Raw genomic sequence first — 14,175 nt, 5'->3', positions numbered from 1 at the left:
GAAAAAATGTAGATAAAGACAAGGGGCAGTAACTCTTGTTTTGCTATTCTATGTTTCCCCAAGTCTCCCGATAACATTTTTTACCTCACTTGTGTGGGTAGGCCTAGCGCCCGCGACAGGAAGTGCCCCAAAACACAACGTGGACACATCAAATTTTCCCAAAGAAAACCAAAACCTAGGTAAAAGACATTGTCATTTGCAACGCCAATAGCTCTAACTCTCACAAATGTGAGACCTTTCGCATTGCAAATGCTTGTTTTTTTGTGCAGGCAAGTGTGCGTGGAGCCTGCTTTGGTTCTTAAGACCTCAGACCTAAAGCAAAGCTTAGACAGAAACATAGCAATGTGCCCTTTGCACACAGTTAGAGATCCTACTAAATGGAGTCATATATAGGTCTGCACGGCCATTTTGCACAATTTTGTTGTGATATAAAGTTTCGGTAGAGCTCAATGAGAGCTGGTAGTTATGGCCGAGTGGTTAAGGTGATGGACTTGAAATCCTTTGGGGGTTCCCTGCACGGGTTTGAATCCTGCTGACTACCTCTGTTGTTTATTTTAAACCTGATTTTTAAAATAACTGTGAAGAACACATTTACCAACTTTATTTGGGAAGATAGATAATTTACTTTAAATCTTTATTTAACAGAGGTTCGATTTTATTTTGCAGAGAGAAGAGCGGGTGACCGCGTGGGGAGAACAAATGATTTGTTAAACCTTCCATTTGAAGATGATCTAAGCAGAATGAAGCAAAACAACAGCAGCGCCAATCAGCCGATTTCTTGGAGTCCACGGTTTAGGAGTTTACTTAGAAGGAGACTGTAAAAGAGTTTTACAATTAGGGACCTATTGGTAGAGTCACTGCTTATGCAAATTGAAGGGTCAGAAGGGAGATGCGTCATTAAGATCTGTAAAAATCCATCTCTGGCAGCGGTGGGATTTGAACCCACGCCTCCAAAGAGACTGGAGCCTTAATCCAGGGCCTTAGACCGCTCGGCCACGCTACCTGTTGCTCTCAGTGTGTCTGTGCACTTCATGAGCACCGTAACCCTGAGTCTCCTCACTTAGTGTGGAAAGTCGAGTTGATAAACCATTTCATGGACATGATTACAATGTCGGGAGGGTGATGTGGTAATTGAAGGTTATCTCTCTTACTCAGTCACTGCACAAGTCTTCTCCCACCTGCTCGGACCTAGTGCAATCACCTTAAAAGACAACACTCTCCGAGCAATGACTTCCAACCAAGGTATAAGCACCTGCTCTACATAGGCAATGTGACTCCATCATTTTCTAATGAAACAAGTGTTCATACCGGTGGGCTCATTTCTTTGGGTGGGATCTAATGAATGAGCAGTTCATTCAAAAATAACTGAGGAGTTGCACGTATTCATGACATCAGCCCTATTGCCGCACCCAGTCTCCCCAACATACTGTTTAGCTTTCCAGTGACGTCATGTCTTGTGTGGCCTATTCACATTCCGCTGTTAATATTTTTTAGCCAATAGAATTTCACAGGCTCCCGTCTTTGAGCTCACATTGAAAAGGCACAAGTCCCAAAATGCAACCGGGTGCTGTTTAAAACTCCAGCACTGGTGGGCGGTGCTCCAGGTGACATGGGGCCCACCTGGATGCTCTGACTGCCTTTCACGTGACAGTCACAGACACACACAGGACAGAGGTTCAAAAGCTATTCTGAAAGAAGTAAGGACAACAGGCCCACGTGAAACTAAACTTTTTAAATAGATGATTTTTGTTTCTATTGACCGGGTTCTCACTCGTTCTGCGCGCCAAGTCAAATGTAAATGAGCCTCGCAATAAAAATGCACAGAGGATGGTAAAATTCACTTCACTCTGCGCTCGTTGATGCTGAGAGCATGGTTGTCAGCCCGCACGCTTGTTATTTTGATGTGGAATTACTTGATTGCTTTGTGATAATTTTCATTACTCCGAATTGCAAGTTCCCCTACCCCAGTAATAATGTTTGAGGTATTGCTTCCCTACCACACCAACAAGGCCACCCTCTGACCAAGTCCTTTGCCTCTCTTCAGAACTACCATAAGCCCCTCCATGCACTAGGAACTTTTTGCTTGACGACCATCTAGGCGTCCTTGGAATATTGATATTTAGAAGTAACAATGTTTGTTTATTTTAACTAACTGACCTTTTTAGGGTCTCGCTTGATAGACTCTGTAGTATTCAGTAAAGGGCTTGGAGCCCGCATGTCTCTCACCATTTTTTTATTTATGTGGCACTCTTCTTTACAGTTTCCTAATTCATCAAGGCATGTCTTGCATCATTTCCGTTCCTCTCTGTAGAGCAGCGACCAAGCGTTGATTGATTCAGCTTAATCAGTGCCTGACCGCTGCTCCCCACCTGATCAAGGTACTATTTTTTCCTTTTACCTTCTAGTGCCCTGCAAACAGAAGGCTTGTGACTGGCAAAAACATGCCCAGCAGGACAACCAAAACTGTTAAGTTTTAAATTTAAATCGAACTTTCTTTTATTTTGCCAAATCGTCTTTTCCCACGTTCCACGCATGTTTTCTTTTGCTTTTGTTCGTGGGCACTCTTCTCAAAAGATGACGATTAGCTCGTTTAAAATATTGCAAATCAACAGTGTTTCTTTATTATGTGTAAATTCTGAAATTAATCTTTAACACATAATCCTGCGGTACACTTCAATCCATCCCACTCCAATCTTCCCCACTACAATCCACCCCATCCAGACCACTTCACCCACACTAATCCACCTCACTCCAGTCCAAATCACTCACCCGAATCCAATCCATTCTAACTCATCCTATTCCAATCCTCTCCACCCACCCCAAGCAAATCTGTCTCACTCCAATGTGCCCCACTATAATAAAAAACAATCTGCACCACTCCAAAACAATCTGTCCCACTTCGATCCAAAACAATCTGCCCCACTCCACTTCAAAACAATCTCCCCTACTCCAATTCAAAACAATCTACCCCACTGCAATCTGCTGCACTCCAATCAAAAACAAACTACCACACTGCAATCCAAAACAATCTGCCATACTGCAATCGAAAACAATCTGTCCCACCCAAGGCAGTGGTGGCTGGTGCACTTTGAAAGGAGTTGGTGGGAGGGAAAAATAGTTCATCTGAAGCTAAGTGAAGAAATTGGAATAAAATAGTGCATTTTAACCCCTTCGCTGCCAGCCTTTTCCCCCTCAGGTGCCAGGCATTTTTTTGGCTATTTGGGGCAGGGCGCGCTTAGGCCCTCATAGATTTTTGTCCACATAAGCTATCCACGCCAAATTTGCGTCCTTTTTTTCCAACATCCTAGGGATTCTAGAGGTACCCAGACTTTGTGGGTTCCCCTGAAGGAGACCAAGAAATTAGCCAAAATACGGTAAACATTTTGTTTTAAAAAAGAAAAAAATGGAAAAAAGGGCTGGAGAAGAAGGCTTGTGGTTTTTGTCCCTGAAATTGGCATCAACAAAGGGTTTGCACTGCTAAAATCACCAGCTTCCCAGCTTTCAGGGACAGGCAGACTTGAATCAGAAAACCCAATTTTTCAACACAATTTTGGCATTTTACTGGGACATACCCCATTTTTACGATTTTGTGTGCTTTTAGCCTCCTTCCAGTCAGTGACAGAAATGGGTGTGAAACCAATGCTGGGTCCCAGTAACCTAAACATTTTTGAAAAGAAGACAACATTCTGAATTCAGCAATGGGTAACTTGTGTAGATCTTACAAGTGTTTCCTACAGAAAATAACAACTGAAATAAAAAAAAAATATTGAAATTGAGAAGAAAAAAACAGCCATTTTCCTCTACGTTTTACTCTGTAACTTTTTTCTGCAATGTCAGATTTTTGAAAGCAATATACCATTACGCCTGCTGGACTCTTCTGGTTGCGGGGATATATAGGGCTTGTAGGTTCATCAAGAACCCTAGGTATCCAGAGAAAATAAATGAGCTGCACCTTGCAGTGGGTTTTCATTCTATACCGGGTATACTGCAATTAATTTGCCGAAGTATATAGAGTGAAAAAAAGGTATCAAGAAAACCTTTCTATTTCCAAAATGGGCACAAGATAAGGAGTGAAGGAGCAGTGGTTATTTGCACATCTCTGAATTCTGGGGTGCCCACACTAGCATGCGAATTAAAGGGCATTTCTCAAATAGACGTCTTTTTTACACACTGTCTTATATTTGGAAGGAAAAAATGTAGATAAAGACAAGGGGCAGTAACTCTTGTTTTGCTATTCTATGTTTCCCCAAGTCTCCCGATAACATTTTTTACCTCACTTGTGTGGGTAGGCCTAGCGCCCGCGACAGGAAGTGCCCCAAAACACAACGTGGACACATCAAATTTTCCCAAAGAAAACCAAAACCTAGGTAAAAGACATTGTCATTTGCAACGCCAATAGCTCTAACTCTCACAAATGTGAGACCTTTCGCATTGCAAATGCTTGTTTTTTTGTGCAGGCAAGTGTGCGTGGAGCCTGCTTTGGTTCTTAAGACCTCAGACCTAAAGCAAAGCTTAGACAGAAACATAGCAATGTGCCCTTTGCACACAGTTAGAGATCCTACTAAATGGAGTCATATATAGGTCTGCACGGCCATTTTGCACAATTTTGTTGTGATATAAAGTTTCGGTAGAGCTCAATGAGAGCTGGTAGTTATGGCCGAGTGGTTAAGGTGATGGACTTGAAATCCTTTGGGGGTTCCCTGCACGGGTTTGAATCCTGCTGACTACCTCTGTTGTTTATTTTAAACCTGATTTTTAAAATAACTGTGAAGAACACATTTACCAACTTTATTTGGGAAGATAGATAATTTACTTTAAATCTTTATTTAACAGAGGTTCGATTTTATTTTGCAGAGAGAAGAGCGGGTGACCGCGTGGGGAGAACAAATGATTTGTTAAACCTTCCATTTGAAGATGATCTAAGCAGAATGAAGCAAAACAACAGCAGCGCCAATCAGCCGATTTCTTGGAGTCCACGGTTTAGGAGTTTACTTAGAAGGAGACTGTAAAAGAGTTTTACAATTAGGGACCTATTGGTAGAGTCACTGCTTATGCAAATTGAAGGGTCAGAAGGGAGATGCGTCATTAAGATCTGTAAAAATCCATCTCTGGCAGCGGTGGGATTTGAACCCACGCCTCCAAAGAGACTGGAGCCTTAATCCAGGGCCTTAGACCGCTCGGCCACGCTACCTGTTGCTCTCAGTGTGTCTGTGCACTTCATGAGCACCGTAACCCTGAGTCTCCTCACTTAGTGTGGAAAGTCGAGTTGATAAACCATTTCATGGACATGATTACAATGTCGGGAGGGTGATGTGGTAATTGAAGGTTATCTCTCTTACTCAGTCACTGCACAAGTCTTCTCCCACCTGCTCGGACCTAGTGCAATCACCTTAAAAGACAACACTCTCCGAGCAATGACTTCCAACCAAGGTATAAGCACCTGCTCTACATAGGCAATGTGACTCCATCATTTTCTAATGAAACAAGTGTTCATACCGGTGGGCTCATTTCTTTGGGTGGGATCTAATGAATGAGCAGTTCATTCAAAAATAACTGAGGAGTTGCACGTATTCATGACATCAGCCCTATTGCCGCACCCAGTCTCCCCAACATACTGTTTAGCTTTCCAGTGACGTCATGTCTTGTGTGGCCTATTCACATTCCGCTGTTAATATTTTTTAGCCAATAGAATTTCACAGGCTCCCGTCTTTGAGCTCACATTGAAAAGGCACAAGTCCCAAAATGCAACCGGGTGCTGTTTAAAACTCCAGCACTGGTGGGCGGTGCTCCAGGTGACATGGGGTCCACCTGGATGCCCTGACTGCCTTTCACGTGACAGTCACAGACACACACAGGACAGAGGTTCAAAAGCTATTCTGAAAGAAGTAAGGACAACAGGCCCACGTGAAACTAAACTTTTTAAATAGATGATTTTTGTTTCTATTGACCTGGTTCTCACTCGTTCTGCGCGCCAAGTCAAATGTAAATGAGCCTCGCAATAAAAATGCACAGAGGATGGTAAAATTCACTTCACTCTGCGCTCGTTGATGCTGAGAGCATGGTTGTCAGCCCGCACGCTTGTTATTTTGATGTGGAATTACTTGATTGCTTTGTGATAATTTTCATTACTCCGAATTGCAAGTTCCCCTACCCCAGTAATAATGTTTGAGGTATTGCTTCCCTACCACACCAACAAGGCCACCCTCTGACCAAGTCCTTTGCCTCTCTTCAGAACTACCATAAGCCCCTCCATGCACTAGGAACTTTTTGCTTGACGACCATCTAGGCGTCCTTGGAATATTGATTTTTAGAAGTAACAATGTTTGTTTATTTTAACTAACTGACCTTTTTAGGGTCTCGCTTGATAGACTCTGTAGTATTCAGTAAAGGGCTTGGAGCCCGCATGTCTCTCACCATTTTTTTATTTATGTGGCACTCTTCTTTACAGTTTCCTAATTCATCAAGGCATGTCTTGCATCATTTCCGTTCCTCTCTGTAGAGCAGCGACCAAGCGTTGATTGATTCAGCTTAATCAGTGCCTGACCGCTGCTCCCCACCTGATCAAGGTACTATTTTTTCCTTTTACCTTCTAGTGCCCTGCAAACAGAAGGCTTGTGACTGGCAAAAACATGCCCAGCAGGACAACCAAAACTGTTAAGTTTTAAATTTAAATCGAACTTTCTTTTATTTTGCCAAATCGTCTTTTCCCACGTTCCACGCATGTTTTCTTTTGCTTTTGTTCGTGGGCACTCTTCTCAAAAGATGACGATTAGCTCGTTTAAAATATTGCAAATCAACAGTGTTTCTTTATTATGTGTAAATTCTGAAATTAATCTTTAACACATAATCCTGCGGTACACTTCAATCCACCCCACTCCAATCTTCCCCACTACAATCCACCCCATCCAGACCACTTCACCCACACTAATCCACCTCACTCCAGTCCAAATCACTCACCCGAATCCAATCCACTCTAACTCATCCTACTCCAATCCTCTCCACCCACCCCAAGCAAATCTGTCTCACTCCAATGTGCCCCACTATAATAAAAAACAATCTGCACCACTCCAAAACAATCTGTCCCACTTCGATCCAAAACAATCTGCCCCACTCCAATCTGCCCGACTCCACTTCAAAACAATCTCCCCTACTCCAATTCAAAACAATCTACCCCACTGCAATCTGCTGCACTCCAATCAAAAACAAACTACCACACTGCAATCCAAAACAATCTGCCATACTGCAATCGAAAACAATCTGTCCCACCCAAGGCAGTGGTGGCTGGTGCACTTTGAAAGGAGTTGGTGGGAGGGAAAAATAGTTCATCTGAAGCTAAGTGAAGAAATTGGAATAAAATAGTGCATTTTAACCCCTTCGCTGCCAGCCTTTTCCCCCTCAGGTGCCAGGCATTTTTTTGGCTATTTGGGGCAGGGCGCGCTTAGGCCCTCATAGATTTTTGTCCACATAAGCTATCCACGCCAAATTTGCGTCCTTTTTTTCCAACATCCTAGGGATTCTAGAGGTACCCAGACTTTGTGGGTTCCCCTGAAGGAGACCAAGAAATTAGCCAAAATACGGTAAACATTTTGTTTTAAAAAAGAAAAAAATGGAAAAAAGGGCTGGAGAAGAAGGCTTGTGGTTTTTGTCCCTGAAATTGGCATCAACAAAGGGTTTGCACTGCTAAAATCACCAGCTTCCCAGCTTTCAGGGACAGGCAGACTTGAATCAGAAAACCCAATTTTTCAACACAATTTTGGCATTTTACTGGGACATACCCCATTTTTACGATTTTGTGTGCTTTTAGCCTCCTTCCAGTCAGTGACAGAAATGGGTGTGAAACCAATGCTGGGTCCCAGTAACCTAAACATTTTTGAAAAGAAGACAACATTCTGAATTCAGCAATGGGTAACTTGTGTAGATCTTACAAGTGTTTCCTACAGAAAATAACAACTGAAATAAAAAAAAAATATTGAAATTGAGAAGAAAAAAACAGCCATTTTCCTCTACGTTTTACTCTGTAACTTTTTTCTGCAATGTCAGATTTTTGAAAGCAATATACCATTACGCCTGCTGGACTCTTCTGGTTGCGGGGATATATAGGGCTTGTAGGTTCATCAAGAACCCTAGGTATCCAGAGAAAATAAATGAGCTGCACCTTGCAGTGGGTTTTCATTCTATACCGGGTATACTGCAATTAATTTGCCGAAGTATATAGAGTGAAAAAAAGGTATCAAGAAAACCTTTCTATTTCCAAAATGGGCACAAGATAAGGAGTGAAGGAGCAGTGGTTATTTGCACATCTCTGAATTCTGGGGTGCCCACACTAGCATGCGAATTAAAGGGCATTTCTCAAATAGACGTCTTTTTTACACACTGTCTTATATTTGGAAGGAAAAAATGTAGATAAAGACAAGGGGCAGTAACTCTTGTTTTGCTATTCTATGTTTCCCCAAGTCTCCCGATAACATTTTTTACCTCACTTGTGTGGGTAGGCCTAGCGCCCGCGACAGGAAGTGCCCCAAAACACAACGTGGACACATCAAATTTTCCCAAAGAAAACCAAAACCTAGGTAAAAGACATTGTCATTTGCAACGCCAATAGCTCTAACTCTCACAAATGTGAGACCTTTCGCATTGCAAATGCTTGTTTTTTTGTGCAGGCAAGTGTGCGTGGAGCCTGCTTTGGTTCTTAAGACCTCAGACCTAAAGCAAAGCTTAGACAGAAACATAGCAATGTGCCCTTTGCACACAGTTAGAGATCCTACTAAATGGAGTCATATATAGGTCTGCACGGCCATTTTGCACAATTTTGTTGTGATATAAAGTTTCGGTAGAGCTCAATGAGAGCTGGTAGTTATGGCCGAGTGGTTAAGGTGATGGACTTGAAATCCTTTGGGGGTTCCCTGCACGGGTTTGAATCCTGCTGACTACCTCTGTTGTTTATTTTAAACCTGATTTTTAAAATAACTGTGAAGAACACATTTACCAACTTTATTTGGGAAGATAGATAATTTACTTTAAATCTTTATTTAACAGAGGTTCGATTTTATTTTGCAGAGAGAAGAGCGGGTGACCGCGTGGGGAGAACAAATGATTTGTTAAACCTTCCATTTGAAGATGATCTAAGCAGAATGAAGCAAAACAACAGCAGCGCCAATCAGCCGATTTCTTGGAGTCCACGGTTTAGGAGTTTACTTAGAAGGAGACTGTAAAAGAGTTTTACAATTAGGGACCTATTGGTAGAGTCACTGCTTATGCAAATTGAAGGGTCAGAAGGGAGATGCGTCATTAAGATCTGTAAAAATCCATCTCTGGCAGCGGTGGGATTTGAACCCACGCCTCCAAAGAGACTGGAGCCTTAATCCAGGGCCTTAGACCGCTCGGCCACGCTACCTGTTGCTCTCAGTGTGTCTGTGCACTTCATGAGCACCGTAACCCTGAGTCTCCTCACTTAGTGTGGAAAGTCGAGTTGATAAACCATTTCATGGACATGATTACAATGTCGGGAGGGTGATGTGGTAATTGAAGGTTATCTCTCTTACTCAGTCACTGCACAAGTCTTCTCCCACCTGCTCGGACCTAGTGCAATCACCTTAAAAGACAACACTCTCCGAGCAATGACTTCCAACCAAGGTATAAGCACCTGCTCTACATAGGCAATGTGACTCCATCATTTTCTAATGAAACAAGTGTTCATACCGGTGGGCTCATTTCTTTGGGTGGGATCTAATGAATGAGCAGTTCATTCAAAAATAACTGAGGAGTTGCACGTATTCATGACATCAGCCCTATTGCCGCACCCAGTCTCCCCAACATACTGTTTAGCTTTCCAGTGACGTCATGTCTTGTGTGGCCTATTCACATTCCGCTGTTAATATTTTTTAGCCAATAGAATTTCACAGGCTCCCGTCTTTGAGCTCACATTGAAAAGGCACAAGTCCCAAAATGCAACCGGGTGCTGTTTAAAACTCCAGCACTGGTGGGCGGTGCTCCAGGTGACATGGGGCCCACCTGGATGCTCTGACTGCCTTTCACGTGACAGTCACAGACACACACAGGACAGAGGTTCAAAAGCTATTCTGAAAGAAGTAAGGACAACAGGCCCACGTGAAACTAAACTTTTTAAATAGATGATTTTTGTTTCTATTGACCGGGTTCTCACTCGTTCTGCGCGCCAAGTCAAATGTAAATGAGCCTCGCAATAAAAATGCACAGAGGATGGTAAAATTCACTTCACTCTGCGCTCGTTGATGCTGAGAGCATGGTTGTCAGCCCGCACGCTTGTTATTTTGATGTGGAATTACTTGATTGCTTTGTGATAATTTTCATTACTCCGAATTGCAAGTTCCCCTACCCCAGTAATAATGTTTGAGGTATTGCTTCCCTACCACACCAACAAGGCCACCCTCTGACCAAGTCCTTTGCCTCTCTTCAGAACTACCATAAGCCCCTCCATGCACTAGGAACTTTTTGCTTGACGACCATCTAGGCGTCCTTGGAATATTGATATTTAGAAGTAACAATGTTTGTTTATTTTAACTAACTGACCTTTTTAGGGTCTCGCTTGATAGACTCTGTAGTATTCAGTAAAGGGCTTGGAGCCCGCATGTCTCTCACCATTTTTTTATTTATGTGGCACTCTTCTTTACAGTTTCCTAATTCATCAAGGCATGTCTTGCATCATTTCCGTTCCTCTCTGTAGAGCAGCGACCAAGCGTTGATTGATTCAGCTTAATCAGTGCCTGACCGCTGCTCCCCACCTGATCAAGGTACTATTTTTTCCTTTTACCTTCTAGTGCCCTGCAAACAGAAGGCTTGTGACTGGCAAAAACATGCCCAGCAGGACAACCAAAACTGTTAAGTTTTAAATTTAAATCGAACTTTCTTTTATTTTGCCAAATCGTCTTTTCCCACGTTCCACGCATGTTTTCTTTTGCTTTTGTTCGTGGGCACTCTTCTCAAAAGATGACGATTAGCTCGTTTAAAATATTGCAAATCAACAGTGTTTCTTTATTATGTGTAAATTCTGAAATTAATCTTTAACACATAATCCTGCGGTACACTTCAATCCATCCCACTCCAATCTTCCCCACTACAATCCACCCCATCCAGACCACTTCACCCACACTAATCCACCTCACTCCAGTCCAAATCACTCACCCGAATCCAATCCATTCTAACTCATCCTATTCCAATCCTCTCCACCCACCCCAAGCAAATCTGTCTCACTCCAATGTGCCCCACTATAATAAAAAACAATCTGCACCACTCCAAAACAATCTGTCCCACTTCGATCCAAAACAATCTGCCCCACTCCACTTCAAAACAATCTCCCCTACTCCAATTCAAAACAATCTACCCCACTGCAATCTGCTGCACTCCAATCAAAAACAAACTACCACACTGCAATCCAAAACAATCTGCCATACTGCAATCGAAAACAATCTGTCCCACCCAAGGCAGTGGTGGCTGGTGCACTTTGAAAGGAGTTGGTGGGAGGGAAAAATAGTTCATCTGAAGCTAAGTGAAGAAATTGGAATAAAATAGTGCATTTTAACCCCTTCGCTGCCAGCCTTTTCCCCCTCAGGTGCCAGGCATTTTTTTGGCTATTTGGGGCAGGGCGCGCTTAGGCCCTCATAGATTTTTGTCCACATAAGCTATCCACGCCAAATTTGCGTCCTTTTTTTCCAACATCCTAGGGATTCTAGAGGTACCCAGACTTTGTGGGTTCCCCTGAAGGAGACCAAGAAATTAGCCAAAATACGGTAAACATTTTGTTTTAAAAAAGAAAAAAATGGAAAAAAGGGCTGGAGAAGAAGGCTTGTGGTTTTTGTCCCTGAAATTGGCATCAACAAAGGGTTTGCACTGCTAAAATCACCAGCTTCCCAGCTTTCAGGGACAGGCAGACTTGAATCAGAAAACCCAATTTTTCAACACAATTTTGGCATTTTACTGGGACATACCCCATTTTTACGATTTTGTGTGCTTTTAGCCTCCTTCCAGTCAGTGACAGAAATGGGTGTGAAACCAATGCTGGGTCCCAGTAACCTAAACATTTTTGAAAAGAAGACAACATTCTGAATTCAGCAATGGGTAACTTGTGTAGATCTTACAAGTGTTTCCTACAGAAAATAACAACTGAAATAAAAAAAAAATATTGAAATTGAGAAGAAAAAAACAGCCATTTTCCTCTACGTTTTACTCTGTAACTTTTTTCTGCAATGTCAGATTTTTGAAAGCAATATACCATTACGCCTGCTGGACTCTTCTGGTTGCGGGGATATATAGGGCTTGTAGGTTCATCAAGAACCCTAGGTATCCAGAGAAAATAAATGAGCTGCACCTTGCAGTGGGTTTTCATTCTATACCGGGTATACTGCAATTAATTTGCCGAAGTATATAGAGTGAAAAAAAGGTATCAAGAAAACCTTTCTATTTCCAAAATGGGCACAAGATAAGGAGTGAAGGAGCAGTGGTTATTTGCACATCTCTGAATTCTGGGGTGCCCACACTAGCATGCGAATTAAAGGGCATTTCTCAAATAGACGTCTTTTTTACACACTGTCTTATATTTGGAAGGAAAAAATGTAGATAAAGACAAGGGGCAGTAACTCTTGTTTTGCTATTCTATGTTTCCCCAAGTCTCCCGATAACATTTTTTACCTCACTTGTGTGGGTAGGCCTAGCGCCCGCGACAGGAAGTGCCCCAAAACACAACGTGGACACATCAAATTTTCCCAAAGAAAACCAAAACCTAGGTAAAAGACATTGTCATTTGCAACGCCAATAGCTCTAACTCTCACAAATGTGAGACCTTTCGCATTGCAAATGCTTGTTTTTTTGTGCAGGCAAGTGTGCGTGGAGCCTGCTTTGGTTCTTAAGACCTCAGACCTAAAGCAAAGCTTAGACAGAAACATAGCAATGTGCCCTTTGCACACAGTTAGAGATCCTACTAAATGGAGTCATATATAGGTCTGCACGGCCATTTTGCACAATTTTGTTGTGATATAAAGTTTCGGTAGAGCTCAATGAGAGCTGGTAGTTATGGCCGAGTGGTTAAGGTGATGGACTTGAAATCCTTTGGGGGTTCCCTGCACGGGTTTGAATCCTGCTGACTACCTCTGTTGTTTATTTTAAACCTGATTTTTAAAATAACTGTGAAGAACACATTTACCAACTTTATTTGGGAAGATAGATAATTTACTTTAAATCTTTATTTAACAGAGGTTCGATTTTATTTTGCAGAGAGAAGAGCGGGTGACCGCGTGGGGAGAACAAATGATTTGTTAAACCTTCCATTTGAAGATGATCTAAGCAGAATGAAGCAAAACAACAGCAGCGCCAATCAGCCGATTTCTTGGAGTCCACGGTTTAGGAGTTTACTTAGAAGGAGACTGTAAAAGAGTTTTACAATTAGGGACCTATTGGTAGAGTCACTGCTTATGCAAATTGAAGGGTCAGAAGGGAGATGCGTCATTAAGATCTGTAAAAATCCATCTCTGGCAGCGGTGGGATTTGAACCCACGCCTCCAAAGAGACTGGAGCCTTAATCCAGGGCCTTAGACCGCTCGGCCACGCTACCTGTTGCTCTCAGTGTGTCTGTGCACTTCATGAGCACCGTAACCCTGAGTCTCCTCACTTAGTGTGGAAAGTCGAGTTGATAAACCATTTCATGGACATGATTACAATGTCGGGAGGGTGATGTGGTAATTGAAGGTTATCTCTCTTACTCAGTCACTGCACAAGTCTTCTCCCACCTGCTCGGACCTAGTGCAATCACCTTAAAAGACAACACTCTCCGAGCAATGACTTCCAACCAAGGTATAAGCACCTGCTCTACATAGGCAATGTGACTCCATCATTTTCTAATGAAACAAGTGTTCATACCGGTGGGCTCATTTCTTTGGGTGGGATCTAATGAATGAGCAGTTCATTCAAAAATAACTGAGGAGTTGCACGTATTCATGACATCAGCCCTATTGCCGCACCCAGTCTCCCCAACATACTGTTTAGCTTTCCAGTGACGTCATGTCTTGTGTGGCCTATTCACATTCCGCTGTTAATATTTTTTAGCCAATAGAATTTCACAGGCTCCCGTCTTTGAGCTCACATTGAAAAGGCACAAGTCCCAAAATGCAACCGGGTGCTGTTTAAAACTCCAGCACTGGTGGGCGG

General features: G+C 42.6%; 8 non-coding genes across 8 annotated transcripts; 4 read left to right on the top strand and 4 right to left on the bottom strand.

The window, feature by feature from the left end:
• The first annotated feature begins 459 nt into the window (after positions 1–459).
• TRNAS-UGA (transfer RNA serine (anticodon UGA)) lies at positions 460–541 on the top strand. Its single transcript has one exon. It is a non-coding gene; the product is annotated as a tRNA-Ser (tRNA).
• Positions 542–921: 380 nt separating this feature from the next.
• Positions 922–1,003, bottom strand: TRNAL-AAG (transfer RNA leucine (anticodon AAG)). The gene has a single exon. It is a non-coding gene; the product is annotated as a tRNA-Leu (tRNA).
• Positions 1,004–4,647: 3,644 nt separating this feature from the next.
• On the top strand, positions 4,648–4,729 carry TRNAS-UGA (transfer RNA serine (anticodon UGA)). The gene has a single exon. It is a non-coding gene; the product is annotated as a tRNA-Ser (tRNA).
• A 380-nt stretch (positions 4,730–5,109) lies between these two features.
• TRNAL-AAG (transfer RNA leucine (anticodon AAG)) lies at positions 5,110–5,191 on the bottom strand. The gene has a single exon. It is a non-coding gene; the product is annotated as a tRNA-Leu (tRNA).
• A 3,659-nt stretch (positions 5,192–8,850) lies between these two features.
• Positions 8,851–8,932, top strand: TRNAS-UGA (transfer RNA serine (anticodon UGA)). The gene has a single exon. It is a non-coding gene; the product is annotated as a tRNA-Ser (tRNA).
• Positions 8,933–9,312: 380 nt separating this feature from the next.
• TRNAL-AAG (transfer RNA leucine (anticodon AAG)) lies at positions 9,313–9,394 on the bottom strand. The gene has a single exon. It is a non-coding gene; the product is annotated as a tRNA-Leu (tRNA).
• Positions 9,395–13,038: 3,644 nt separating this feature from the next.
• On the top strand, positions 13,039–13,120 carry TRNAS-UGA (transfer RNA serine (anticodon UGA)). The gene has a single exon. It is a non-coding gene; the product is annotated as a tRNA-Ser (tRNA).
• Positions 13,121–13,500: 380 nt separating this feature from the next.
• On the bottom strand, positions 13,501–13,582 carry TRNAL-AAG (transfer RNA leucine (anticodon AAG)). Its single transcript has one exon. It is a non-coding gene; the product is annotated as a tRNA-Leu (tRNA).
• Between the last annotated feature and the right edge of the window lie 593 nt (positions 13,583–14,175).

Source organism: Pleurodeles waltl, chromosome 12 (genome assembly GCF_031143425.1).
Source record: "Pleurodeles waltl isolate 20211129_DDA chromosome 12, aPleWal1.hap1.20221129, whole genome shotgun sequence".
In the NCBI taxonomy this organism is placed as follows: Eukaryota; Metazoa; Chordata; class Amphibia; order Caudata; family Salamandridae; genus Pleurodeles; species Pleurodeles waltl.
The sequence above is the reverse complement of the archived record's forward strand: the minus strand, read 5'-3'. Positions and strand labels throughout refer to the sequence as shown.